The following is a 27,348-nucleotide window of genomic DNA, read 5'->3' as shown; positions in this document are numbered from 1 at the left end:
ATAATACATTTTGGTTGATGTATTTGAAACATCTCGTTATGGAAAGTCTGTAAAAAGAGACGCCCTTAAATTAGACGTTCTGAGGGCTCCATTTGAAAGATCTCCTGACAAGAAGGAGAAACTGTTGTCAGGCTGAACATCTCCTCCTCTCCTCTAAATACACAACGGGAATGTCAGAGTGTACGAAGCAGCGAGCCGGTACCTGAATAAATCACAGCGCTCTCTTTACCCATGTGTGAATGGCAGCCCGGAGCGCCATGGGCATAAAAAGGCAAAAGTTATTCGGACCTAAAACAATATCACGTTAGAGGTCGGTGGAAATTATACAGTACAGCAGCTGTACATGAAACATGCTGTAGATGCTTTAGAAAGGTTAAATCCTTCTTCATGCAGAGTGTTCTGACTCCTGTTTCCACTCATTCTGATCGGAGAGTGTTTTTCTAGCACCAGCTCTGAGAGCCATTGTGTCTCTTTTTTCTGTTCCACAAAGGTACTCTTGTTCTGCCGCCTGCTCCAGCACACCGCCTTCCTCTTGTTCCCCGCTTGGCCTATTATGTTTCAGCTCCTGGAAGTGCGCTCCCTCGACAAACCGGGGCTAAATGAAGATATTTGTTTCCACTCAGGTAGCGCTGGCACCCGCGCCACCGCTGCCGCAGCTCTCGGAGACAATTAGCCGACACCTGCTCGCAGCAGATTGCTCTGGCAGATTTCTGCTGCTCCTGTCGCCTTCGACACCGCCATCTGGCCTGCGGAAGGTGTTGCACAGGTCGCCGTGCTGTGTGGCGAACCCGTCAGCCAGGAGTGACTTGGAAAAGGAGAAAATAGACACAGGCAGGAAGCGAATACTCCAGAGTGCAGGCTGTCAGTTTACTTGTTAAAGCGTCCTTCTTTATTTCTTTGTGAGCATCTGAGCCTTGTTTTTTAGAGAAATTAGAAATAAAAGTTTTTATTAGAAATCCATTTTAAGAAAACTTTTGAACATATGACAGCCGTCCTTAAGTCAATCACTTCTTTTGTTCAAACTACATGTTTTTTGTCCTTTAATCTCAGAAATACTGCTGATAAAAAAACAGAAACAAAAAAAAACATCCAATCAAAAGCTCTGACGGATAACAACTCAAAGTCTTTCTCAGTCACTTTTCTACCCTGTTGCGGATGTCTGGTTTAGATTTCAGGAAGTGATGTGATGGGTTTGGAAGCAGGTGGGAAATCGTGGATCTTCATGTTAATGAGCCACATGGCCTCACCTTTCTGCTCTGGAGTGTGTGCGCTTCACACCTCCAGCACTGACCCATCTGTGCACTCACACAGCACATACATGCAAAGACTAACGAAGAGGAACTCAAACACAGTCAGTCTGAAGCTTCTTATCCCAATAAAACCATGGGAGAACACATCGATGGTCCGATAGATTGAAACATTCGTTGACTCACCGTCTCTTGATCCTAATAATTCTTATTAGATTGTTAACAAATAATGGATTCAGGCTTTTTCAAAAATCACATTATTTGTCACAGGGGAGCGTTACAATTACACATCAGCTCAAACTGACATATCTGTTCCTGATTGGCCCAGAGGGAGTCTGCATCATTGGCCAGAAGAGATGCGGGGGAGGGTTTGTGTTGGCTGCTTTTCGACTGTAACAATCAGTGCGTCACTGCGGAGAACAGCGTCACCTAAACGCCTCACATGTGAACAGTCGTCTCTACTGCAACACAAACATAAAGTGACCGGCGGTTCAGCGGGGATAACAGCTTTGACATGTCCCCCCCCCACACATGATCCTAATGTGCTTAATATTCATGTTGGAGACAGAGGAGACACATCCAGCTGATTTATTTGATCATCTCACTTGTATACACTCCACTTCCCTTTTCAAAAGGATTCAGGTTACAAGGAAGGAGGGATAGCTCGGGCTTGGCAAACCACCACGACCACCTCCCAACCCTGCACCCCCCCCCCCCCCCCCCCCCCCCCACACACACACACACACACACACACACAAGATAAGCCTTTAGTGATGCCACTGATAGAGACGTTAACAGCAGCAGAGAAACAACAAATGAAAAGTTAAAAAAGAGATATTTAATCTCTTAAGGTCTCACACAGGTTGACTGACCCTTACCTGAGACATAAGCAGCACATGTCCATCTGCTTGTGACATCGAGGCAAGAGTATTGGTGAACATTTAAAAATCATTTTCTCAGAATTGGATTGAAGTTATTGGACAGGAAGGCTGAACGGAGACAGGAAATGTGAGGGGTGACGTGCAGCAAAAGGCCGAGGTCGGATTTGAACCCTCAGCGGCTGAAATGAGGAATATCATGGCTCCAGAAGAAGAGCTTTATTTTTTGCTTTAGGTCCTAACGTCCTAAAAGTCAAACAACAACAACTGAACTGTAACTTTCTTAAAGTCAGAGTGTGACGGTCTTCCATCAGAATGTACGTCATGTTCAATCTCATCCGAATAACAGTCAGGACTCAAAGCAACACACATACACACGTTCTGTGGGAGAGCAGCTGTACAACACACCAACTCTCACAGATTGACTTTAAACACACACACACACACACACACACACACACACACACACAGAGACACAGTGCAGGCCTCCTTGATGCTCGTCTTTCATCCACAGCTCTGCACAGCTGCTCACCTTATTGCCAGCAGTGTTCACTTCAACCCCCAACCTTGCCTCCAAGGTACACACTGGATGTGTGTGGGCTTTGTTTGTCTGTGTGTGTGTGTGTGTGTGTGTGTGTGTGTGTGTGTGTGTGTGTGTGTGTGTGTGTGTGTATAAAAGTAGATGTGTATCTCAATGTGTTTGCACAATCGTCTCTGGATGTACAGTATATACAGTCAGCTCTGGCATGTGTGTTCATGCATGAAAGGTTTGTACATCAGTGTGTGTGTGTGTGTGTGTGTGTGTGTGTGTGTGTGTGTGTGTGTTGTGTGTGCCAAACTTGTGTGGGGTCAGGCCTCAGAGGTCGGGCTCGCTGGCTGCTTTCCTGCGTCGACTGCGTGTGTGTGTTTTCATATGTGTGTGTGTGAGAGCTTGGCCTGTGCGACCCCACATGTACACATTGAAACAGGTAGCGGGGGCGCCATGTATTATTCATATAAGAGAATGGGGGGGGGGGGGGGGGGGGGGGGGGGGGGATGTCAGAGGAGTACAGCGCCTCCTGTTGAGTTGTACAAGTGTGTTTGGAAGTCGGCAGGGTGGTCGATGTCGACTTTCATTTCCCGGTGCTGCAGCTCGGAGAAGACGGGAGCTCTGCTGCTTTAAGAGCGCGCCGGGAGAGAGACGCATTGACACAGAACAGTGAGGACACGTAACACTACAGTATTTACATCAAACACGCAGTTTCAAGTTCAGAAAAGTTTCAGAGGTTTTTACAGCTTAAATGTTAAAGGAATCACAATGAACGTCAGGATTGTGCAAAGTTCATTTTGAACAGAAAATGTACTTATTAAAAAGGAGTTTGTGAGGAAGAATAAAAAATAATTTATGCAGCTGAAATGAGAGATGATGTTTTCAGGATCTAACGATGACGTGTCGATGGAGACTACGTGTAGCACCTTTACTCCAGCAGTTAGACTCCATCCTTCCTGAAAACAGCCGATCACAGAGGAACAAAAAGCATCAGCAGCATCGCCCACACAGCGTGTAAAGGATGCCGGGATCACACAACCACTTTGATTTGCTTTTTCCGAACACGGCTAGATGGCCTTAGGGGGCGGAGAAGAAGTCAGGCACCTCTTAGCCTTACACCTGGCACAGGATACACACAGGCAGCCAAAGTTCAAATCCCTCTGCGGATGTGTGTGTGTGTCAGAGACTGTGTGTGTCTCGACGGGCAAAAATGCAATATGAGGTGCAAAGAGGTGGCAGCAGACAGCACAGGAACAGACCTGCATAATGGAGCACAGATCCCCCGTTGGTTCCTTTTTAACACCTCACAGTAGTCTGAGAGGAGAGTGAGACACAGAGAGAGAGAGAGAGAGAGACGGGGAGAGGGCGACAGCCAGACACACAGAAAGAAAGAAACAACAACTTGTAATTGAGCAGACAGCAGAAGACTGGATGTAACAACAAGCTGAGACTTCTGTGAACACTTTTCAGAAGTTGTGGCGCTGTTGTTTGCCTGGTTGGAGAAAGTTGTCTGGCGCAGGATCTGTGAAGAAGACTCCTTTGATTTAAGCTCTGGAAATACCTTGTCTTCAGCTCTACAAACACATACTTTCCAGGCTTAAAGGGGGGTTTGTATCGATTCCAAGTCGGACACAACTATCAGAACTTCACACACCTACATGGGGGGGATCTTGTGTGCTACCTTTGCTAGCTTCAGAAGTTCTCGTCTCTCCTTCGCCCTCACCAGATGAGACAGGAGGATCGGGAGTACAAAGAAGGAAGGGTTGCTTTTTTGAAAAAAGGCAAGAATTTCAAGCTTGCTTTGGGCAAACAGGGGGCTTTGAAGCATCCAGTCCTCCATTAAAAGGAGAGTGGGGTGGAGGGGGGGAGAGAAAAATCAATGTTGACACAAAAAAGCGTGCTATCTATTGCTGGGAATCCACGAGGATGTGAGACTGTAACTCAAAGCGAGGATACAACATTGTGATCTTAATCTTTGTTGCAAGGGGGAGAGACCTTGCTGATCTGCTCTTATTTTTTTAAATCTGCTCCTTACTTTATGTAACTCAGGGTCTAAATGACTCAGAGGTCCATCATCCAGTGTCCTCTGAAAAAGGTGAAGAGAACAGAGCGATCAGAACACCGCCACTAAAACTTCCTCTTCTTGTCACTGACAGTCTGAAGCCGTTTTTCACATCTGAGCTGAAAAGGATGAGGTGTGGGGGTAAAGCACAAAGTCTGCAGGATATCCATGCTCTGCCATGTTTTGCAGCATTTATATATAGATCTTTAAAGCCGGCAGAGTATATAGATAGCTTTTAGATTTTCACCAAATCATCAAATCATCAGCTGAGCCTCGAAGACTTATCGGCTCCAATAGGATTGCTCTGGAAAAACACAAACCACACCCACATGAGGCCTCCAGCAGGGAATTAGCCAACGCTGCGAGACATAAAACGATAGAAAAATACTCCTCTAAAATCTCTGCTACATAGGAATTTGAGTGTATTTATCTCTTTAGCGCGGGAAGTGATGGAAGTCTGGGGGTGCTGCTGCATCTTTAGACACATTTTGGCCTAATTAAAGTATCTCAAATCGTTAGCCATGTGGGGTTGTGCCAAGCCCCGAGTTAGGGGATGATCTCTGATGGTAAATGGACAAGGATTTGTGACTCCAGTTTTCACACATCAAAGCTTCAACTCAGGGGGAAGATGGTTGGAAAAAAAAACATCGCCCTGAACCTTTCCAAGTCCGGGGAAAGTCAGTCGTGGGTGTACGGAAACCTCGGAGAGACGCAGAGGAAGAAAGAGCTGCAGAAGGAGAGCGATGGAGGCAGACAAAAGGAGATGGAAAGAAGGAGTTTGACTTCAGAGTATCACGGTGTCCTCTTTCGTGGCTGCAAATTAACTAACAGGTGGTAGCTAGGAGGTTTGGAAGTACGGATCTGAGGAGGGGGGAGGTTGGCCAAGAGGTAGAGCCCAGACTGCAGCATCTCCAGCCCTGTGATCTGACTCCAAGCTGGCAGCAATGCTATCAACAACGGAGACTGCAGATGTTGCCGGGTTCCCCTTTTTCCTCCAACATGGCCCTCAGCTTTTTTTAACCCCCCCCCCACACACACACTCCCTCCTGGATCCTGTATGCATGTGTGTGTGTGTGTGTGTGTGTGTGTGTGTGTGTGTGTGTGCTGAGTAGGAGGTCCTGTGAGCAAATCCTGATCAAGGCCTCTGACTGTGACAAGCGATGTCAGGGCTCGTTTCTAAGTAGTTGCTGCTCCTTTCTTGTTTGTGTGTGTGAGAAACATAAAGAGAGAGTGTGTGTAGGTGCGTCTGTGTGGGTGTACGATTGCCAGTGTGTTGTTTTGTTTTTTCTTTTTGCATGTGTGCGTGTGTGTGTGTGTACGCTCACTGGCATCTTTTCGATCCACAGTCTCGGTCTCTTTCTAGCTGTGTTTCAAAGAAACCATTGTTCCTCTCTTGTGCATAAGTGTGTGCAGCTCTTGTGTGTTTACAAGGTGTACTCTTTATAATCAATCTTCTGTATTTAACTTCATTTTGTACTCTTTAGTAGCCGTTGTACGTAGTTATGTTCATGTTCTTTTCTCTCCTGTGTGAATACCGAACAATTGGATGCACAGGTGGTCCGTCCACTTCTCCTCTTCCAAGTGTTAGATTTCATTACAAACAGTGTTGGAGGTGGGTCGAGTGTGTGTGTACGGGTGTGAGTGTGCGGTGGTGTTGGTGGGGGAGTCCTCCTGACATCTGTGGGCCTATTTGAACGGGTGGATGAGACTCAAGTTGCTGCCGACGTCCTCCAAGGAGCAGCAAAGACTCGCAGAGAGACGGACCAACTGGAGGAAGTCAGTTTACAACATGCATCGTATGGACACAAACAGGAAATGATCTCCAACACCAGTCCAGAGATTCACCTGAAATCCTTCCTGTCTGCTCTAAATTCTTGTTATTATTTCTCCGCAGGCGTTTAGTTTTGCAGCAAAACAAACAGTAGAGGTTTGGTGCATTCACCGGCAGAACTGTTGATTCTTCAAGCTGCGTTTTTAGCATCAGAGGGCATTTTCCATACTTTACTATGTCTTCAGTTTCCTGCTCTCTCACTTCTCCTTGGCTCTGTTGTTGGGCTCAATTACAGCTTCCCTGTTACTAAAAAGCTTATTAGAATTCAGCAAACAAACTCTGCAGTTAAAAGGTGATTAACTCTCCCACGCTGTGCGTTTCGAGACATCCTCCTTTCCTCTTTCTCTTTGTCGAGAAAGGTACGGGCTGCAGCCTGCTGCTCCTCTTTGGCTCCTGGCGAAATTGTTCTTGGCAGTCCTGTGAGGCTTCTCCCTGTTATGTGCCATTTGAAAGCATTATGAAATCTGCCATCTTGACTGCGCGAACCAAATAACAACAAGAGTGCATTGTGCGCCACCTGCTCCACAAATTTAGGTGGCTTTAAATATGCAGGCGTAATGGCACCTATCCCCCCAGTCTGATGAGGCACGGCTCAGAAGCAGAAAAGGAAGGTGTTCAAGGGGTATTTATAGGGCAAATAAAGGGGGTATGTAGCTCCACTTAAGGCTGGCATGTGTCTCTCTTTCCTCTCTTGTTCAAGAACAAACATGTGATGACAAACTGTGGCTTCCTTCAGGCATCCAGGAGGTGTGTTTCTGTCTCTGTGTGGAGTTATGGCTGTGATGAGGCTTTGTCTGGCTCTTTGGCAGTGAAAGAAGCAAAGCCAGGATGGCAAAGAGGAACAGACAGAGAAATTAATGGGAAACAGGGGCCAAAAAAAAGAAAAAGAAAAAAAGAAGCCGTTAAGACTGATTTTTAGAGTGAAAGTCTGCGTCTTAATTAAAACAGGTATCAGAGTTTATTTATATCATGAAGGTGAGCATCTAGTATGTGTTGAATCCTGTTTGATACTCCTAAAGGAGGCGGTGCCAGCTTCAATCTGAAAGAAGTGGACTTCAAAAATGGCTATCTGTCCAATCGTGTTATTGATCGAGGCAGAAGGAAAGTAAAAGGGAGCGGAGGTGGCCAAACAGACAGAGGGAGGGGAGGGAAAGAAAGTCTGCTATCTGTGAATATCAAACCATCTGTCTGTCCCTGACTATGTTTTATGGCTGCAGCTAATTAATAACCCTGCACACCATATTTTCTGACGGGGACTTTACAAGTTCAAAATGAAGATTACACCTGGAAAACTGTTCAGTTTCTCTTATCACTCATGAAACAGAACACAGACCTGCTTCTGTATTCTACCCTTTATAAACCCTTTATAAACTCTGACATCTCATAACGGGGAATCACAGCATTTCATGATGATGAAGGTTGGCTTGATTCATCATATTAATCCACTTCCACTAAGCCACTCGTACAGATTAGAAGGAGAAAAACTGGGTTCAGCCTGAAATATAAAATTCTCAATAAAGTCTTGAAAAATCTTCAAGACGAAACCAAAGATTGAAAATACGATTTCTGCTGATATTTTTCAGTTAAAAACTCTCCATGTAGAAAGCTTAGAAATGGAGCCTTGGTGTACATTAGTAATCCTTCTGAAGGTGAAAGTAGACGTGCTGAAGTCCTTTTAGAAAACGGATTAAATTGTAAGGATCCCTGGGTGTCAGTGGCTTTACAAACAAAGTGTGCTGCCTTATTTTTAACTTGTACCTCAGTGTCTCAGAGCGGCAGAATTAATGAGAAAATAACTCCGGCTTTTGTGATTTCCCACCTCATGTTAAGGGACGGGATATTTTTGTCAGTTGTTAATTACTGTCATACGACTACAGCACCTTTTTCCCTGAAATGACTGAGAATGGAGGGAGGGGAAAGGATGGAGGTGGAATGAAAATTAACTCGCTCTGGGGGTGTGATCTTGTCATGTACCTGACGTACAAGTGAACATGTCTTACCCTGCTCGGGATCAATCTCATTTATTTACTCTTACACATTTGTGTGCTTGCTGTGAAGCAAGATCACAGCGCTCAAGGATTAGTGAAAACGATGCTGGATGTACTTCTGCCTCACCTTGTTGGACTGTACTGGAGATAGAAACTGATGCCTTCTTTAACAATCACTCTCAATACTTGCTCAAAGCCTGACCTGTGGGCCAAAGATTCAAAATATGACAACCTAGGTGCCGCTCTCTATTTTGACCGGTGAAGGTTCATAAATACGCAACATCCAGTGAGACCAACACAGTGAAGCTTGCTACAATAAAGTCTAAACATGCAGTCATATTTTAATAATTTGGGCCATTGATTGAAAGAGCGGTGAAAATGGAGCCCAGCTGAAACCGAGCTCATATTCTTCCCCTCACCCTGTATCGTAGCCCGACTTGCTATTTCAGCCATCTCCGACTTATAATGGCTGTTAGGTGTGGGAGTATGTGGCACTCGATAGCCGGTGAATGTCCACTTCACACATATCGACGGTGTAAAGGACAGAACGACGCTTGGCGCCTGGCTGGGGATTGTCTCCATTTCCTGGTTGAGCGCTTCGCTAGCTCCCACTGAGAGAGGAGGGGTCATTACTCCTCCCATCACAGGCCGCCGACCTCAAACCACGGCGTGCAAACGCTAACCTTTTCTCGCCCCTCCAAAATCAAATCAATAACACTTTGGCCAGGAACAGGGAAACACTGTGTTGGCATTAATCACCTGCCCTTCCATGCTTGACTCTGCAGTTTGTTCCTCGATGTCTGGCTCTCTGTTTGCTTTAGACGTAATGGATGGCTGGCTGTGTGTGTGGGAGACTGACTGACTGCTTTCCCCGCTGAATAACTGCCTGCGTTTGGAGTTGAGCTGAGGCAGACGGTCATCAGTCAGGGCTGAACGACTATCTACACAGAGAGGTAACTATTTAGGCTTGACAAGTAGCCCCAAATCACAAGTTTACAAGTTGAAACAGACGATCTGTATCACACAGAAACATTGGTGTTCACATTTGATTCATACAAAAGAAAGAACAAAAGGATAAATGTGAATGAAAGGAAGACACAAGAGAAGATAGAGATAGTTGCACACACTGTTGGTGTTATTTACCACCCCACTCCAAAAATAAAAAAATATACATTTACAAGGAAAGAAGTGTCTGAAAGTCGAGCTGAATTTCACTTCACAACCAAGAAGTACAATGTGACACTATAAGACTAAAAACAAGTAGAAATACTGACCAGTAGAAGTGGATTTCTAGGCTTGTGGCTCTGCAGGATCCGTGCAAAATGATACGTCTCACATGACAGAAGCTACCTGAACTTATGCAGGTAAGCAGTTAATTGAAACTATAAATATCCAACAGTAGACGCAGTATCACAAAGCATGTACTGACATAGATGCTAATAAGTTACACGTTGGCTTACACTGCACATTACTGATGTTTAAAAAATACTTGAATTACACGACACTAAGCACAGACTGTTGAAAGTTTCAAAGGAATGTCGGTATGGAACAGTCATTCCAAACAAACCTGCACAAACAGTTGAGTTCGCCTGAAAGCAAACTTTTATTTTCAAGTATGTGATGGAAAGTGAACTAAGCACCAGCATAACCTCTGTATCGGAGGTAGGGAGCAGCTGGCTCTGAATTCTGGCACTGAAACATAATGTGAGATGCTAAATCATCCGATGTTGACCTAACTCGTGTTCTGGATAGCATTACGATGACTCCAGGCTTGGCAGGGAGGCCTCGTCTTTCCAGCATGTTCCTGCACAATGAATGACTTCTGCCAGTTTCTCTTAGCTGTACTTGTGGTTGCCAAGCTGGCTGACTCAGGAAGTGACGACCTACACTGAGCTAGCTCCTTGGCTGCAGAAGAAGCAGCATAAAGGATGTAGTGACACTCGGATTCAATCGCAGACACATCTCACCAAAAGATTCCACTGGTGTTTCAAGCACACTATTTTATAACAGAGGTAAAGTAAGACATTATCATGACGGAAATGTTAGTGAATGTTTTTTTCGACCATTTTCTGTGAACACCTTCACAGTTGTGTAGCAGAGGAGTGTGCCTTTAGGTGAGTCACGTGAAGCACAGATTGGTTTCAGACCTCAGCCTCCCTGGACAAATCCTCATGCTCAGACTTATTGTCCCTTTCACTTCACTATTTCCTCCGAGATTACGTGCACCACCAATCATTTTAATCCTCTGAATAGTCATTTTGGGGTCAAAAGATTTCCTCGTCGCAGCTTCTTTTGAAATTCCACATCCTGATCTGATTGGAGTGAATTCACCCCACCGTTGGCTTGCTTCACACTTGTCAAGTGCTCCCTGTCCTTCCTGTGATTGCATTAGCAGAGCCTGATATCAGCCCTGCAGTCCCATCCACATAAATGCTCCTCTCGAGGCTCTTGTGTAAGCACATACAGGTGCAGCCATAGAGGGCCTAGCTTGCGTTGGCAGGAAACAGGTGTCGGGCTATTGATAGCGTCCTGATGGGGGGGTGGGGGGGGAAGAAATACAGGGTATGAAAATCAGGTGGGTTGTTGTGTGGTCCCTGGGTACAGTGTCTACTAATTGTTACCAACGTTTTCGAGTCTATTTTGGTGGCTTGGTGCCAGATGGTTGCGGTGTGCGGGGAGAAGAAAAGGAAGGTACTTGGTGTTTATAACAGGTTGTTGATTCCTGATGAAAAGCGACCTCAGAGACCCTCTTAACACCTGGCTAAGAGAGACGTGAAATTATTAACAGTATGTAAATGTGCGGGGATGTTTTTTCATGCATTGTGAAAAACACGGCTTCTGTGTGCAAATATGAGTTTGGTCCAAGTGTGACTTCCAGGAAAGTTTCTGTATTACAGTTTAGACTGTTAAACGTTTTTATGGGTGCAGAAGAAGAAGAAGAACCTCCAGCGTCTGACTGACTCTAAATGTAAGTGAAAGAGGAAAGATTCATGTGTATGAATATGTATAAATGTGACAACATTTGCTCAGGCTGAAATTGGCTCAAGGAAATGTTTGGTAATGTACAAGATTAATGATGCTCCGTTCAATATCCTGCAACGTTTAAAACAACTTCTACACAATAAATCAGTGCTGTACAGAGTCCACAGTAGAGTGCAGACTCAGACAGAGGTAGATCTATTTGGTGACGACATTACAAGGAAGAGTAAAGTTACCACTCTACCTGAGCTGCTTGTTTTTCTGCATGACCAGAATCGAAGTGAAGCGAGCACAGGCAGAGACCGCCAAGTGACGATCGCCTTGGACGGACCAAAGTGAGGAACAGAGCGGACATCTTCGTGAATACAACATGACACAGATCAAAGTTTCTGCCACAAAAAGAGAGTACAACCACTCCTCCAATAATTCGCATTCTACATTATTACACAGAGACAACCCTCTTTACTAAACTACAGAAGTCTAAGTCAAGTTCAACATCCCACTGGGTGAAATGGAAATTCTTTAAGATTTCCAAACTAAATGAACTTCACACAATGAAGTGTAACTATGATCTCTAATGTGTCTTTTCAATTTGTATTTTATCAGTAATAAAGTCTCAATAAAGTTGACCTGAATTCAAGAAGAGAAATCCACATTTTTTTCCCTCAGCACAGGTGCAACTTTACTCCGTACATAAAACAGCACAGCGCCTCCAGTGGTGAAACTGCGCCTGCACCCAGCGGAGGGAGAAAAAAAACAAACAGAGCAGGCATGAAATCGATGCCTAAAACACCTTAATCTTCCAATTAAAGCTCCTGAGCGGCTGCGGTGAGATGGTAACTGTGATAAGTGCAGGTTGGAGTGAGGCGAGGAGGAGCGGGAGGAGGAGGAGGTGAAACCTACACAGGTACGTCTGTCACGGGTAATTACCTTCTCAGCGCCCTCGGCTCTCCAAGCTGCCAGTTGTGTGTCTGTCAGAGAGATCAGCTTACCTCCTGTCTGAGTGTCTGAGTGTGTGAGAGTGTGTGTGTGCACAGGCAGGATAGGATGTTTGTTAGGAGTGTGTGTTCGTCTGATGGAGATGAAACCAGTGTGTAAGTCTGGCAACAAGGAGGTAATTTGTTTTAAGTGTGTGGGAGGACGAGGAGTGAGTGTGCATACAGGTGTGCCGAGTGTTTGCACAAATGAGTGTGTGCGCCAATGTGTTTGCATGTCTGCATGTGTGTGTGTGTGCGACGGCTTACAAAAAGTGCATCTGTAATTGAGGGGGGAAAAAAGGAAAGCATGTGTGAGAATCCAGAGAGCAGAGAGTGTGTTTTTAAAAGTGTAAGTGAGAAAACGTGATAAGTAAGACAACGTGTACCTGCAGAGAGAAGTGTGGAGGTGTGGAGCTTTTTGAAATCTAGTCCTCCGCACACACACAAACACCTTTAAGCCCCACAAAGCCGCCATTGAGAAGCCAAAAGGTAGCGGGAAGGATTGTTGTGCAAACAGGCGAACACAAAGGAGGTGTGTGTGTTAAGAGGCAGGTAATAGAGCAGACATAATGGGAGCTAAGTACCTGTAATCCTTGGAGATATCACTCCAGACAAGAGGGGACTCTGGGTAATTCCCTCCGGTTGGTGTAATTGGTCCCTCGCCAGGTTGGAGAGTGTGTGTGTGTGTGTGTGCAGGGGGTGAAGGGTGTTTGGGGCGGAGTATCAGGTGTGAGAGGGCGTCAGCTGCACTGAGTGCCTCCTATTGATCCAGGAGAGGGACTTTATGTGTGTGTGTGTGTGTGTGTGTGTGTGTGTGTGTGTGTGTTCCTGACCCAAATTCAGTTGGAAGCATCTGGCAGAAAAAAAGGCACCTACCTGATCCACCAGTGGAAGGGGAGGCAGGTGCACGAAGGGCGGGCGGGAAGATCATGATGCTGAAAATGACAAACATGATGCTGCTGCTGCTCTGCTTCAGCCAATCAGCGCTCAGGTCCTGCCAACAGAAGAGGGTGAAAACCTGAATCACTGCCCCGACATGCTCACTACACACACAGACATGAAGATACACTGACATGCTTCTTCTCAACACAACTTTGCAAAAGCCTGCAGAAATAAACAAGCCTTCTTAAAGCAAGAAAAGAAACATCAGGACCCACTTTAATCATATTTTTCAACCAATCACATTGATTGTGCAGTTTGGGGCTCGCAGTTAAAACAAAAAAGGTGAACAAAACACATGTTTCAAAACGAGATTCATTCACTTTTTTCCAGCACACCTTCAAGAGCCACTCCTGGGCCCTGACTCACCAGGTGAGAAGCTGTGGACTTGATAAATGTGTGCAGCAGCAGTATCGTATGAAGTGAAAGCAAACAAATAGCTCCACTCAAACTCAACTATTAAAAAGGATTAGAGCCGCCTGAAGCTTGTGCCTCCGGTCCACGCCGTTTGACTGACATCAAAAATTAACTTATCAACCATATCTCAGGAATTTCTGCATTAAAGTGATCTTTTTATTGCTTTGAAAAACACTTGTCCCTGGGAGCGGCTGAAGCATGAGTCAATGTCAATGAGAGGACATGATTAAATTAAAGATATGTGAAAAAATGTGTGTGCGTGTCTAATGCTTACACATGCATGCATTCCCTGCACATGTGCGTGTGTGCGTGTCCCATTTCTTCTGGATATCTGCTAATTGTGCATTTCATTTCTGCTCAAGTGACTCTTTTAAGGCAAAACAGATACTGAGAGTTTGAGCGCCGAGAGCGACGGCGAGAAGCGAGGACGAGGAGAAGAAGACAGAGAGAGAGAAAAAAAAACAGCAGAGATAAGAAACAGGAAAGACAGCTGCTCTTTTCCCTCTCATTTCATCCAGTTATTGGTTAACTCAGTGGAAAGAAAGTAAATGTTCAAGGGATTTCAGGTCGGCCCCTGCCTCCGCCAAGGTAGACGTGCACTCCACTTGAGGTCTAATTCAACTCTTGTGTAGTATTGATCGTGGCGCGGCCACGAGGGAGCCCACCGGTCTTTCCCCCGGACCAAGGTAGACAACGGTGAGAGAAAAACGTGTTGTAAAATGCCTCCCTCCCTCATCCACTCCCCTGTTGATATCAAGCTGCAGCTTTTTTTCTTCCACCCACTTTGGAGTGCTTTTTCCCCTCCCTTCAGATTTCACCGCAGAGTGATGGAACACCTTTGGAAAAACGCCGCAGGGACCAGCAGCGCTCGCTGCTCAGTCGTGTAATTTGAACAAGAACAAGAGGACAGTTTGTTTGTGTAAGCAGGGGTATTTGTGGGCATGCATGTGTGTCTTCTGACATGCATTTATGTAAAGGAACACAGTGTTTATGCCCTGTCCTGGGCTGTGCGTGTTGCCCGTGCGGTGGGGGCTGTGAGGCCAAGGGGTGGTGGATGGACTGCAGAGAGGTGATGCTGCTGTGGGCTGGGGGCGGGATGTAAAAGAAGGGGTTGGGGGTGTCCTGGAAGAAGCACTACCTGTGATGAGAAAAATATGGATTCCTGTCCGCAAGACAAATTGATCTCCAGTGTGTGGGAGGAGCGGAGAGGCTTGAGAAGGGAAATCTGTGAGGCCGAGGGAGGGCAGGGAAAGAGAAGAAGAAGACTCTCGGAGTGTAAGGATACTCCAGTACCGCTCAGAACTAGTTCAACAGATACAGAAGGTCAGAGGACATGTAGATTCTAACAAGCTGACAGTTCATGACTGTGTGAAAATGATTAAAATGAATGCAGCTGCTTTCTTTATTTCTTATCTCCTCGTATGGTTAGTTTTCTGAAAACAACTGAACAACTGAAGATCTTACGTTTCCCATAATGCAACTATGCCTGTCCCTGCAGGGTGCATCTTTTTATACCATTGTTTCTTACATTTAGACATGGCAGAAGAAGTTTATTGTCTTATGTGAAATGATAGGATGCAGTTAAATAAAAGGAGACATCTTCATGAGGCTGCAGGAGCCGGGGATCAAACCCTGACCTTTCAGATGAGAGACAAGCAACTCTACCACTGAGCCACAGCAGCCAATACTACAGAGTCCACAGTGTACATTAGACATACTGTGTAAAGGTTTCGTACAGTTCAAACACTGTAAACTTTTGAAGGTGCAGAAAGCTGCGAAGAACTGAGAACAACATTTAAAGCATTTTACACCAGATCTAAATATATGTTTCCTGTGTTTGTGTGACTTCTGCTCACTGATAACTGTACCTGTTCAAATGTGTGTGTGTGTGTGTGTGTGACTGCTCCAGACACCTGTTACAACCCCCGACGTATAAATACACACACTCTGACATGTAAACAGGAAGAGGGCTTATGTGAGCAGAGATGCTAACGCTCTCCTTTGGGAAACAGGTTTCTGTTTCTGCACCCTGAAAACAAAGTACGACGCCTGCTCTTTAACGGATCGCACATTTGATCTTCATCCCTCTGAGACCTGAAAGGACTTTCATCAGGATCTGCATTGACACAGGAGCGTGAGAGGGAAATGTTTGCAATGTGCTGGTTTCAAAAACACAGAAAGAATTTATTTACTCTGCATTATGGATGAATATTTATTTAAAATGTGTGTGAATATGATGAGTGCGGCGCACACACACATACACACACACACAGCAGCAGCTTCCTAACTGTTTTCTGTGTGTACGCATCAGACGCTTCATGCATAAAGCATGTGACAGCAAAGGTAAATGTCACACCAACACATAAAAAAACCCATCCAAGCATTAAACAGGCCATCACTTCATCTCAGAACCCGTAAATCAAGCGCACACATTGCAGGATCCGCTCGCTCCATTGTTGTTCCGTAACTACCCGACTCCTCTGAATGTTTTGCATCTGTTCAGGCGGCTGCTGAGGTTTGCCTCCGAGCGCCGGCGGGGTGACACCGTTATCGCCCGGCGCCGCAGATTGGCACCTGTCAGCGCGCATTGAGGCTCCTGTGAGTAACACTGACAGACAGGTCGGCGCGCTGGACCTGAGGTAGCACCCCTGGGTCCCCTGGCCTCCCTCGGTGGGCGGGTGGAAGTGAGGTGAAAGAAGAAGGAAAACAAATGCTGTTTTTGTTCCTTCATGTGCCAAAAACGTCGCCTGACACAGACAGTTATACAACACTCATAAATTCTGCATCCAAATTCAAAATGGACGTCTTTTCCTCTCCTTTAAGAGCTTCTTCATAACATCCTGTTAAACCAATTACAGCCTTAATACATGTGCTGTATTTCTTACAGACATAAACACGTCGTCTGTTGCATATTTGACATGTGTAAACTTCCTGTTTCACATGTATTTTATTTTACACATTGATTTATTTAATCCCTTGTGTCAGCATGCAAAATAAAACACACATTGCTCATGTTTAATTCTCATATTTCTGATGCGCTGACGTGTTTCTGTTAATGTGATGATCAAACACGTTCACCTGTGTGAGCTCGTCTGTTGAACGTCCTGCTGCCTTCTTTCTGTTCTTTGATCGTTTCTAAAAATAGATCCCACCTGGACTGAGGAGTGATTGGTCCATCAGTTCTCCCGGCTGCACATTGCGACAGGAGTTCAGTTTGATTCCTCTGAACTGAACGCCTTGACTCACCGTACGGTTTGAGGTCTTTGAATTTCATTGTGTTTGACCTTTATTTGAAGAACGACGAGCTCGGCGTGAGCTTGATGAGACTTGAAAGCGCATGAGAACAGAAGAAAGCAGCCTGCAATTGAGCCAAAGAAGGAAATGATTATGAAAGAAGTGGTGTTTTTCTCTCGCTCCATCATTAAAGGAATTAGAGCTTCTTTAGACTCAAGTCCTGGAACATTTTCTTCTCTTTACTTCTTTCGGGTCCGGACGTCGGGGTCACAGCGGCGGAAAAAGCAGCTCCTTATTGAAGCAGACAAGAGCAATGATCGATGCCAATCGCGTAATCAGGCTTTATTTGAAGGGGGTCGTTGATTCTCAGTCCATCAAGGTTAAGAGTGCGCCACTTGTCACGGCGTGATTTATTATTGCCAGGAGCAGACGAACAACGTTGCATGCCATGGGGGGGGGGGGGGAGCACAGCGGCCGGGCCCCGCCGGTTGTATTAATAAGTCCAGACGTTACGTGTGAGGCGCATTTTGGAAATTACCCTTGAAAAATTAGCGTGTCACGACCAATCGTCATCAAATGATTCAGGGGGCGTGGCCTGACGTAATTTAAATGGTGTTCATCATCACATGCACAGAGGGTGAACTAGTGGAGTGTTATTCACATGTCTTTAGGACGTAATAGTAATTTTGCCCTCTCTTTGTTTTTGCCCATTCAAGTGTGTGAGGGTGTGTGTGTGTGTGTGTGTGTGTGTGTGTGTGTGTGTGTGTGTGTGTGTGTGACTAAATACTTTCAGCACAAATGTAGAATGAGCCTCCTGTGACGCAGATGAACTCGTTGAATTATGAAGGACGTGAGTCACACTGAGCATACGTTGGTATTCTTGTTTATCGTGATGTCTTTTATTGAAGTATCTTTACACTAATCTGTTGAAGCTGACCTGAAGATCGATTTAAAGATCATTTGAATAAAAGCAGGAGCGAGAGCATGAATCCTCAGTGCAAAACTCTCAAAGGGGATTTTTTGGGGGGGATTTTTTTGGGGGTCAACCGACCCACAAAATGTGAACTAAACCAATTCAGTCCATTGTTTGTCTTATAACACAGATAGAAATACAATGTTTCAGGTGTGCTCCCCTTGTGACATCACAGTGGGATTCTGGTAACAGGAGTTATAAACTGTGAAGATAATCTCAGAGGTTATTCTCATTTGCTTTAGTAGAACACTTTTATTAACCATCTTTAAACTCCTCTCAGCGGTTGTTAAGAGCCATGAAATCATGACGTACAGTTTAGTGTGTGTGTGTGTGTGTGTGTGTGGCATTATGCTGTAAGGTGTGTCCCTCTTTTCCTATGATCTAAGGAGTGAAGCTCATTTAGCTGTAGCTTCATCATCCTCGCTCTGAGTCAAAGTGACGTCTGAAGGCTCCAAAAGCAGGATGTAAATCTTTCTGTTTGGCTGCAGCTGTGAACAAAACGCTGCCATGACTGATGCCTATTTACAAACAGAGAGCGCCGGGACACTCCCGCCTGTCCGTGAGAACACAGCGGTATATGTGAGACGAATGGAGCGGAAACTGCATTTTTCATGCCGTTCCCCTCTGTTTGTGCTCCGCTTACACACACTACACAACAGGGAACACATGTAATGCATCACGCCGTGATTTCTGACAGCGAGGTGGAGGTAATAACTTCAGGACGCCCTGCTTCCTTTCTTTCCCTCGCTCCCTCCCTCCCCTCATCCGCCAAACTCAGCGGCGAGACCCTCTTATGTCAGCCATCGATCTGGTAGCTGGAGACAACTCATTTCATCGCCGTGACACGCCATGATGGAGCGCCGCACCCTCAACCCCTCGACTTATTCCAGGCCCCGCGCTCCAGCACGCCTCTGTCAGGGAGGCAGTGTGTCGGACGCTTGGCGAGTCTATTGATCTGCCACGGGTGGACAGCCAGAGAGGCGCTGACGCCATTCTCTTCATTTCTGTCAGCCTCGTCAGACGGCCACAGCTCTCTGTCGCCATATTTCAGATCCTGACATGTTTCTTTTTCTTTTTACAGAACTCTCCTGGATGTGACAGCTCATTCAGATTCAGCTTCGAGGATTCGGACAAAAACTGGACGTTTTGTTGTTGAATTTCATTTTTATTTGCTGCAGTTTGTTGAACTGTAAGATTTTTGCAGACACTTATAAAAGATGCAAATATCTTCAGTCATCCAAGAACAGCCTTTACACGATGATGCATTCAGTGACATCCAGAAAATGGGACAGATTATCACCACAACTCGTTTGGAAATCAAATCCCACAGGCCATCACATTGTTTTTCCTTAAATTGAGAAAAGTGAACCTGAAACCAGCAGAAGAAAACACCTAAGTCAGATATAATTATTGGCCCGCTCTGCCCTCCCTCCTCGCTGGCAGAGTTAGCGCCCTGCCTCTGTCAGTTTGTTGTGTTTGGTGTTGCAGCCCTAAGGCCGTGCAGGTCATCCTGATTTCTGCACAAGTGTTGAACCTAACACCTGACCCCGAGGCTTTACCGCGAAGATCCAAACCCGACGTGACACATGACTACAAACGGGCATAAACACCGACCCCCTCCCCCCCCCCCTCTGTTTGCAGCTACATATTCATAGTGTCAGACAGAGAACACGTGTAAGGTAAAATAAAGAAAGCAGGATCTGAGCGTGTGCTAATTTTAATGTGTGTGCATGTATTTGTGTGTGTAGTGTTTGTCTCACTGTGTGTTTGTGTGTGTGTGTGTGCAAAGCTCAAGTCAAAGGCTATAATGCAAATTGTCCTGTCACTTCCTTTATTGCAAGATGGGTAGATGTGTGTGTGTGTGAGGTGAGAGAAGAGAGGAGGGGGAATCAGGCTGAATCTCCTCACACACACACACACACATACACACTTCCATGTCCGCACCTCGAGGCTAAGCTGAGCCTCAACCTGAACTTGGGAGTTCATTTTGTTTCTCTACGTCTGGAGCTAAAGAAATAGCCTGGGGATATTTCTAACATTTTTTTGTTTTTCTGCTCTTCCCGTCCTGCCTGTTCACTTAATGTTTCAGTAAAAGCTCTGGAATTACAGGCACAAAGGTAATTCACCAACGAGGAAAGCTTCTTTTTTTGGCACTCCTGATTATTGAGTGTCAACCTCGCTCGTGAGATCCGTCCTTTTGGCGTACGTGTTTCGTTTTTTTTGTTGTTTTTTTTTTGTGCTGAGTGGATGGGGTGATAACAAATCAGACGAGGCGAAAGATGAAAATCAGGAAAATAAGAGCTCAAAAAAGGTCAGTGTAAGCTCAAATATCTGCAGCACTGCAGGCTGAGCAGAAAACACAAATCTCATGGCTTTCCCAAAACGGTTTAACAATCCTCCTCTTAAGAATAACAATAGTAAAAAAAGCGCTTTACATTCGAGTCTTTGGCCTCACAAAAAAAAGCTTGAAGAGAGCTGCAAACTTAAATCATCCCACAAAACCTCAATTACAGGTGGAGAAAAAAACCTTATCATCGTCTTTGTGGCTTCCAGTGCTTTGGCTACGTGTAAGAGCACGGCCTCTGAGTCTTAGCAGAGGCGCTTTAAGAGAAAAAGTTCATTAAATACCTCGGGGATTAAGCTGCCAGAGTTGGCGTCTCGGCTGGCAACAGTTAAACCTTTAGCACCTGCTTCACCCTGCGCTGACATCCTCTCTGTTTTTTTTTTTTTTTTTTTTTTAAAGCAGGCTTTCAGTGGAAGCTGCTACAATCTTCACCTGAATGGTAATGAAATCAGCCAATTTAGCCTGAAACAGAAAGTTGGGGAAGCAGGGTGGGGGATGTGATGGCAATGAAGCATGCACTCAAAAGTGGACTAAAAAGAGAGCGAGGGAGCTGCACCCGAGCACGGTGGCGTGAGGGGAGGAAGTTCCGGAGAGGTGGGCAAATCTGTAAGGCGCTGGAGCTGAGCGGGAGAGCTAGTCACCTCATCAGGCGTAGATTTTTACAGCCCCTGTTGGCCTAATCCTGACAAGCCGTCTGCCATTAGGGAGGCTGCACCTTCCTCCCCCATCGCCCCCTCCTCTTCAACTTCTCTCTCACTGATGATGTCACGCAGAAGCTTCGTTCACATCAGCACATGTATCTGAATAATAGTGATGATTTTAAAAGCAGAGGAGGCCGAGGAAGGGGTCGAGGAGGACGCCACGTAGGGAGGATGATTTGAACTTTTTCTCCAAAAAGCACTCAAACAGTTTCTGTTTGTTTTCTAAGTGGGATCTAAATCAATATTCCAACTCCAGGAGCCTTCAAAGTCAGCCAAAAGTAGCCAAGTGAAAATACTTGTTTGGTAAAATCGAAGCACAGGAGCACTGGATATGATTCTTCACACACAGGCAAACACAAACACACAAACAATGCAGCGCAACAATCCATATTTGGGTTTAATTAATTGCTTAATGCCAATAATATTGCTGTAATGTGATGCTAATTACAGGGTAATTATGTAAATGATGGTTAACTATGATGATCAGCGCTCAAATTAGCATTCAAATCATTCCGGCGAAGGGCCCACCTCTCGTAATTGCATTAAAAGATGTACACAACTTTGAAATGCAGGCAGAAGAAGAAGAAGCCTTTCTGCGTGTGGAGGATGTGTGAATGCCCTCCTCCCCCTCTACACACACATGCACACCCTTTCCTCCACCTCTGTACTTTTTTTACGGGCAGAATCCACAGAAACATCTGTTAAGTAGGAGCAAATGTCAGCTAATTATTTCACCAAAGCATGTTTTTAATTGATCAACAGGGGAACAGCTGTAGAGCGGGTTCTCGCGTCACGGCGCTCAGCGAATGAAGACAGAAACAGAGGGGGTTGAAGATGGAGGAGGAGGAGGAGGGGGAGGATGGATGTTAGGGGGTTTATCTGAGACAAGAGAGCACCGAACCCTCCACCCTCATCCTCCAAACCGTCAAGGAAAGGTTTGATCCGCCGCTGTAATTACTTATTCCTGCTGAACCGGAGTGCCAACCTGCAAACGATGCCCTGACAGAGTCGAGGGAGGAGCGCTCGTGTTAAATCTTCATCAAACAGAAATGAGCAGGTTCATATTAAACACACAGACCTTCTCTCCTCCCTGGCACTGTGTTTCATTACGCTGCGAACAAAGGTCCGCTGCTTGTCAGACGATTGTTTCCCCTCGTTGGAGCAAAGACATGTTGACCATCGTCATTTCTTGTCATTTTAAACCTCAGGAGTTTATTTTAAACATCAGGACAGATCAGTCAAACGTTTTGATATTCCAACCTGCAGCTACAGAAGAGGCTTGTTCCGCCCTTTTCTCGTCTTCTGACGACTCAAAGTGCTTTCACACCGCAGCTCACACCTCCACATTCACACAGTGTACAGTAAAGTGACCATCAGAGGTAATCACATTTCATTACAGAGCCACAGAAAGACGCTCGTCCACTGCTGCTTTCATTGCTCTTTTTTTTAACCTGCACAATCGAGTAATGCATGAATCAGATGTTAAACACATAGTACCAGCAGAGCTTCTTTCTGTGATGTGTCAGAAACAATCTGAACCTGAAAAAATAATCCAAACTATAAGAGGACGTACTTTGATTACCATGCAGCCATTACCGTCTGTTTCATGGCTGCTGCATGAGGACGTTTGCAGCCTTCCCTGTGAAGCTCAACAGGTGAAGAAGGAGCTCTATTCTCACGATGCCAAACACAAGCGCACAGCTCCAGGAGGCTCTGAGGATAAAGACTGTGTCACATATGTTCTTAAGTCCCCGACTGCAGGCCAACACAAACACCCAGACTCCCGCGGCCACTTCCAGGTGAGTCTGTCTCATCGCTGAAAAAGCCCTGACAGGTCGGGAGCGCGTGATTGGTTGTGAGCTGAGCTGCTCTTCAGAGGGGCAAACACACCGTGTGTTTACTGCTGCTCCTCTTTCTGTCACATCCAGGTAGGAGATCAGGGAGAGGTGACGGCCCAGAGAGACACTCACATCTGGGTTAACCTCTGTACACGCTGTCCCTCCAGGCTGGATGTGAACTGCATGTGGAACATTTATGGGAAAATTATTCTGGAGTTTTTTTTGAAACACAGATTTGAGACATCACAGCTTTTTTTCAAATCACGTTTCTAATAAAACAAGTAAATGTGATGAGGGTCATAAATTAATGCATTATTGCTTTTTATCACATGAATCACTTGCTGTTTTATTCCTTTAGGCAGCCACAGCGTCTCCAATGTAGTCTTTGTTTTTACAGCTTTCTTTTAGCTGTTTTTACATTTCTTCATGAAGTTCCTTTCTCTGTTTACATGTCTGTGATTGTTGCACACTGAAAAGCCTGACTCTGCAGCTGTTTATTCAAAGGCTGAGACGTGTGTGTTGAGACGTTTCCATGCTTTTGTTACGTGTAACACTTTGCTCATCAGCTGTGAGCGTCAGTGAAAAAGTGCTCCAACAAAGACGCTGCAGACGTCACAGAGCTGCCTGAATATGTCCCACCGGTTCTGTCATTAATCAGAGCAGCTCTTATAGTACACCCATGCACCTTTATGGAATACTAATACACTTAATGAAATGTGAATCAACAGGCGTTTACTTTGAGTCATAAATGTTAAAATTTGAACCAAACAGCAAAAAACCTTTGCAACAGATATGGCTGGAATGAATCTAAAACGTGAAAACATAGCTTCCTTTTCTTCCCTGAGCTCTTCCTGAGAATGATGTTCAGTGTCGGGCGCTTTAGCGGCCAACTTCTCAGCGCTCCTTCCTCGCAGGTGAAACCGAAGAAGAAGAAGAAGGATGACGAAGGAGGCGAGAGGAAGAGAGAAGTCTTCCAACTGGCAGCAGTATGGACTGGGGGAAGCTCAAGCATGACTAAAAAGTACATTCAGTGCTAGTCAGTGAATTTTGCTCCCTATTTGTCACTGCCACCTTGGAGAGCAGTAAGCATTAATAATACATGGGAGCTGGGGGAATCTATTAGAGGCTACCCTTGCGGAGAGGAATCAGACGGAGGCTGGGCGCTGGAGCTGTTAGACGGGGAGAGTGTGAGGGTGCTCCCACCATGCCCCTCTTATTTATTGAAGAGAGATTTTTTATTTTTTTGGAGAGGGACGGGGGTGTTGGAGGTGTCAGGTGTGGCTCGTGTGATGCATCACTGGAGAGAGAAAAGAAGAGGAGGAAGAGAGAAGTGGCGTGGCGAGAGGAACCTCAGGACACGGCTGTAATTGAGTTCATTGATCAAATAGAGAAGGAGGAGGGATGTTGGAGGAAAAAAATAAGAAATACAGGACACGCTGTTACCTAACAGAGCGTTCAAGCAGCTCAGCAAAGCCAAAGCAGTCTGCTCAGGTTGTTTAACCTGGGAAATGTAGGCAGATTTGAACCACGACGCCCCAAATGTAACCAATCACAGCTGCCTGTTCGCTCCCTCTTTAGTGCAAAACTTATCACTGAACATCCTTTAAAGTGAACGAACACAAAATAAATCTGACACTGCTTCAGCTGGCAGCTCTTTGAAAGATTTAACAGCTCTGATAAAAGGAGAATTCTGACTGAATATTTGTAGTTAATCAACAAAGGCAAATGCAGAACCAGCGTCAAAGGGACAAATATTAGCTCGGTGTTTGGAAACACTGGAGTCACAGTCAGAGATGACCGAGGAACAACAGAAACACGTTTCCTGCTTTCCACCTGAAAATGAAAAGTCTAACGGGAGCTGAAATGTTCAAATGAGTGAGAATGAGCAGCACAGATTAGATCAGGTAACAAAGAATAATGAAGACAGCTACAACACATAATCTTCTAAATTGTCTGAACGTGTTTTTGTTGTTGTTGTTGTTGTTGTTGTCGTTTTTGAATTAAATTTATAATGTTTGAACATTTTTCAGGATTTAAACATGAGATCCTGTTTCCTCTACGGGCTGCCACCCCTCCCCCTCCCCCTCAGTTTTGGCCAGGTCTGAGCACTTTGTGGAGGTGGGATGCTGCAAACAGAGAGAGAGAAAAAAAAAAGCATGAAGGAGAAGAGGAGGGGGAAAAAGTGGACCATTTGTTGCTTCAGATGTGCTGCTAATCCTTTGATCGAACCTCTTATGCTCTTCAAACTTGCGACCGGGGCCAAGCTACTAATGAAATTCTGAGGCCGGCAGATAGGCCTCGAGCCGGAGCGTGACAGAGTCCATCTGGTGTGCTAAAGTCCCCCTCTGCTCTCACACACACACGGCTCTATAGAAGCCGAGGAGCACACTTTGAAGTGTGGGAGCTGCTCCTACCTGACATGAGATTCCACTTTAACTAGGATTATTTTAATATTAATAAGTCATTAACGATAACACTCTGAGACATTATAATCAAATAAAATCCATTAAGATAAAAGTGCCAGCTTTTCCAACAGCCTCGACACTCATTTTTTATCACGAGCCACCTGTTCAGAGTTGGAGGGAAACCTGCTGGGCTGTCGTTACAGCTCCAGACAGGAGGGGGGCGCTGTTCTGACAGAGCACACGGGGAGACAGATTTTGGAGCTTGTAGTGAGAGCAGACGGTGGAAGGAGGGAAAGATTTCCAAGATAGTCGGGAAAGAAGAAAGGGAATCAAAAGATTTATGGAGAATCTGTTCAAGAGAAACTTCCGCTTAACAATTTATCCTTCTGACAAGAAAATCTTTTTTCTTTAAGACTGAAATGAAAACAGAGCAGACGACACGTTCTGAAGGAAGACAACAGATGATAGAGGGTACCTTAAAGCAGATACTACGGGGAACCTGAATACATGCATGCATGTTTTAATGCAAACCTTAAAACAGACGAGTAGAAAAACAAAGAAACCTTCAGACGCTCCCTTCAGTGAACCTGAGCATGTGAAGAATTAAAAGAAGAAGAGAAAGCTGACACTTTCAGCCTGTTGAAGAACGTCAGAGAGGAAACAAAGATGGCTCCACCTTGTGAGTCTGCAGGACACACCTGGGATTAAGCACCTGTGTTTCACAACAACAACTTGTTGCAGATTGGTCGTGTTGTGAAGAAAGAATTCTTTTCAGCACACCTCTGTTTTTTTGATGCTGGTTACCGTTTACAAGCAGCCAATAAACGAGCCCACACAGTCCTGAATCGACGTTGTAGGAGAGGCTGTCGATGAAGTGGAAGAGTCTGGTGCCAGCTTCTGGAGGACTTTCTGTTCCTGTTACAAAGAGAAGCTGAGGGTCGATATCCGGTCCTACCTGGGATATTTTGGCAGCTTTATCAGCAAACCTGGAGAACCTGGACGCAGCCGTGTCATCGGCTCCAAAAGAAAAAGACTCTCAGATCTGACGCCAGAATGAAGAATAACTCTGGAGACCACAGCTCCCATCTCCTCCACCTTTCTGTTGTCTTTTTTCACATTTCATTGCCCTTCTTACAGCCTGACCCGTGAACTGGTTTTGTGTAACACCCCGACCCGTCCAGACCTGGACTCAACCAATCCTGTTTCTCACGTTTCCACACTCGACAGACCTGAGGAGGAACTCTGATCGGACTGCTCGCTGGCGTTTGAAAACATGCCTGGATGCACTGACCCAATCCATACTGCATAAACACACACACACACACACTCCTCAACGCCTGAGAGGATGAAACACACACACACACACACACACACACACACACACACAAGGCTTACATGCAAGGATGCGTGTCGAGGCGTTTGCAGGGAACACACACACACACTTGTAGTTTCTTGTGCCTGTAGGAAAAAGAAAGAGCACACCACCTGCTGTGAACTACACACTCATTCTGTTTGTATTCTCTTCACTTTGCTCAACTTGCTCTATTGATGTGCTGTTTGTCGACTTTCTCACTTTTCAAACTTTCTTCAAACGCATCGCTCGCTCTGCTCTCGCTCTCTCCTCGGTTTTCCGTGAAACAAAGCGAGCGGTGCTCGACATGAGGATCCACACGGGGGGGTCTAGAGGTCACAGCAGGACTGTTTTTACTATTACTACACTTTGCAATACTTTCAGGGGTTTGATTCTATTTGATTATTGATGACGTTTTTAAGTGAAATATTCTCAGTTTTACATGAAAATGTATGCTTTATTCTTTATTACATTCAAGTGGATCATCTGGGACCTGACCTGACCTGGAGCCAGTCCAGCAGACCTGAAGTCTGACCTCCTGAACCAGGAGACCTTAACGTGTGTGTAAAGAAAAGGAAACAAACCGTGTTTTCTTTTTGTGTGTCTGTTTGATTTGCAGCTCGCTGTGTTTTTTTTTTTTTTTGTTCTTTGGCTT

At 45.4% G+C, this 27,348-nt stretch overlaps 2 protein-coding genes across 6 annotated transcripts in view; both read right to left on the bottom strand.

Annotated features, from left to right (window-relative positions):
* Positions 1–27,348, bottom strand: part of zeb2b (zinc finger E-box binding homeobox 2b) — a 332,710-nt gene that overhangs the window by 209,719 nt on the left and 95,643 nt on the right. For all 4 annotated transcript variants that reach the window (XM_079336136.1, XM_079336141.1, XM_079336138.1 and 1 more), the window contains one exon: positions 13,368–13,485. The gene's annotated coding sequence lies outside the window, so the exon portion shown is untranslated. The remainder of the gene's footprint in view (positions 1–13,367; positions 13,486–27,348) is intronic.
* Positions 9,856–27,348, bottom strand: part of orc4 (origin recognition complex, subunit 4) — a 213,585-nt gene continuing 196,092 nt past the window's right edge. For both annotated transcript variants that reach the window (XM_079336144.1, XM_079336145.1), the window contains exon 15: positions 9,856–9,866. The gene's annotated coding sequence lies outside the window, so the exon portion shown is untranslated. The remainder of the gene's footprint in view (positions 9,867–27,348) is intronic.

The sequence above is a fragment of the Symphodus melops genome (genome assembly GCF_947650265.1).
Source record: "Symphodus melops genome assembly, chromosome: 23".
In the NCBI taxonomy this organism is placed as follows: domain Eukaryota; kingdom Metazoa; phylum Chordata; class Actinopteri; order Labriformes; family Labridae; genus Symphodus; species Symphodus melops.
Note: the sequence above shows the minus strand (reverse complement) of the source record. Positions and strands in the feature narration are given on the sequence as shown.